The 2,770-nt window shown below is 38.1% G+C and overlaps 1 pseudogene; it reads right to left on the bottom strand.

The window, feature by feature from the left end:
* The window catches only part of LOC107618268, a 5,989-nt pseudogene extending 3,225 nt beyond the window's left edge, over nt 1-2,764 (bottom strand).

Here is a 2,770-nt window from a genome sequence, read left to right as displayed (position 1 = left end):
TCCCAAAAATCCCAAAAAAATAAGAGTAATGATGGACTTCGTATCTAATATATGAAAAAGCATAAATAAAATAACCAAATGACCATATTTATCTTACCTAGGATCCTCTTGAAGACGGTCAGAGGGAAGCAGAAGCATGAAATTACGAAAATGTCCATAAGAAATAGATTCTTCTGTGTCTGCCCTCAGAAATCGCATCATAGCTACTGCATTGTCTTCATTTGCAGGCAGCCCTGCATTCTTTAGTAATTCCAATATTTCACTCTTCTTCAGTGTCCCCGATTTGGTTAGACACAGAGAAGTATATGCACGAAGAATTGTCGGCTCCTTTTGTTCCATAAATGACAAGAACTGCTTCCATCCAAAGGACCGAGAAAACAAATGACTTCTTGTACGGCTCATAAATTCTTTGGCATATCTTCGTGGCAGTTTTCTGTCTCTCATTGCAATTTCTAGATCTTCCAGGGTTACTTGGCCATCACCATCTCTATCCAGCTCCTCAAAGAACCTCCTCCCTGTAGAAAATAAAAGTGAAAACTGTGAACTTGTCATTAACAACACAAACAGAACAACATACACAATCAATTAACAGTTAATATTAGCTTAATACTGTAAACAAATACATCAAACAGAGCAGTGAAAAGATGTCCTACAACTAACAATAACTGCAAATTTGTTCGTGCAGGGATTGGACGTCATAATGGCAAACACTGTTCCGGAAAATGTGTGTTGGTTGCTTTTTCTGCATTCTTTAAGGTAAAAGAAGACCAATAAAATTATTTTTGATGTATTGCATTATTAACTGATCTTAACCTTCAGAAATGGAACTTTAAATCCTGTCATATCATGTCAATGGTATATGCTCAACTATGAATTCTGTAACTATGAATTAATATGCAGATGCTAGTGGTAAAAAATGTCGCTCTTTGACCATATACCGAGTCTATTGGGAGAAATCAGAAGAGTGAATCCCATCATTCTCTTCTTCCTGCACATTTTCTCTATATATAATTATATATTCATCATATACACTCATTCGCCATATACACACGTGACTATATATTACCAACTAACTAATCAGTTACTTCCATAAATATCTAGTCTAACTATCATCAATGACTCAGCTCATCTATCAACAAACTTATAACTAACATTGTTGATGCTTACATACTACGTAAGCCGAGCAAGAGTTCGTACTTGGAATAACTTGAATATTAAACTAGATGTAATTAGTTACTACTGACTAGACAACCAAAATTGATAATACTAATCCATATTTGCCTATATGCATCATTGCTGTTGAGTATTAGGAATATAAAAGCAGCAAACAAAAAAAATGAAACTAGTAGCATACAGATTTTTTATTATCAACAACCCTTGCAAGCACAATTATAAACTAGTACCTTCAGCCTCTGTGTACCTAAAGAAATCTTGTACAGAGATCAGTTTCTTCTTATCAGGGTGTTCTTTCGATGCTCTCCTGAGCTGTGGCAACAGCTCAACCAATTCTGTCAATGAAACAGTGGAAAGTGTAGACCTTAGACGCTCCACATTTGTTAGAGGAATACTGAATATGTTAGAGGCAACCTTCTGCGGCGAAATCCCTCCAGCGTCCTCCTTGTTATCATCATTACCACTATTAGCATTATTACCATTATATCCTTCTTCACTTGATAAAGGGCTTTCTTCTCCAGCTACACCCGATGGCACACCACCTACCTTTGCAAAATTCAAATTTCCCAAGAAGCTATTCACATCCATTTTGTGCCCTTCCAAGAAGTTTGTGAATGCATTGACATGGCCAATCTGAGGTGGCATAGAAGGTTGTGAAGTTTTCACATTTTCAGGGTCATTTCCATGCAGACCATGATCAAGACTCTGAATGGTTTGATTCAACTGATCAAAGATTAAACCTATAAGACATTCAAGTGAGACATGTTTACCATCCTTCCACTTCACACCTTTTTCCTTAACTGTCCTAATAAACTGGCCCTTGGTCTCATTCTGCGTCACTTCACTCGATGAAACACTTGGCTTCATGCATGAACATACCTTGCCATCTTCATCACCAGCCATTTTCTGAGACCTCTTTCTCCCAGCTTTGAAAGGAGCTGGGAGAGCCTGAAGGAAACCATTAACCAGCAAAGACCAAGTCACTGCAAACTTCAAGCAATTGGTGCAAGAAGAAGACCCATCACCCTTCTTATCCACCTCATCACCATTCACATTCACATTCCCATTACCACTCACTGGGTTTTGTGAGAAAATACCCAAGAAAGCCTTCAAGGGAACCTTCATTGACAACCCTTTCTTCTTCTTCACATCGCAGATCTGAAATTCACCACCTTGCTTCACCTGGGCAATCAAACAAACACCTTTCGTGCCCTTATTCTTGTGCCCTGACAGGAAGCAGTGCTCAAGATCCTTTGCAGCTTTCCGAATACCCACTTCCAAAGGGGACAGCGATTCCTTCACAACCTGAATGGAATTGAAGAAGGACTCAACTGGGTCGTTCCCAGACACCATTTTTCGATCAACCCTTGAAAAAGTCGCAGCCTTTGAGTGTGTGTGCAGAGAAAACCCAAATCAACACAACTAAACAAAAAATCAGAATTTTATTGAAATGAGGTGAACCAATTAAGCTCAGAAATTAACAAAAAGAAATCATTTTTTACAATACAGAATACATGAAGATTTTATTACATAAAGGTCCATGTTTTTTTTTCCTTTTCTGGGTTAAGAAGAAGACAGCTTTATTGGTGTTGGAAGC

The sequence above is a fragment of the Arachis ipaensis genome, chromosome B09, assembly GCF_000816755.2.
Source record: "Arachis ipaensis cultivar K30076 chromosome B09, Araip1.1, whole genome shotgun sequence".
NCBI classification, from domain to species: Eukaryota; Viridiplantae; Streptophyta; class Magnoliopsida; order Fabales; family Fabaceae; genus Arachis; species Arachis ipaensis.
The sequence above is the reverse complement of the archived record's forward strand: the minus strand, read 5'-3'. Positions and strand labels throughout refer to the sequence as shown.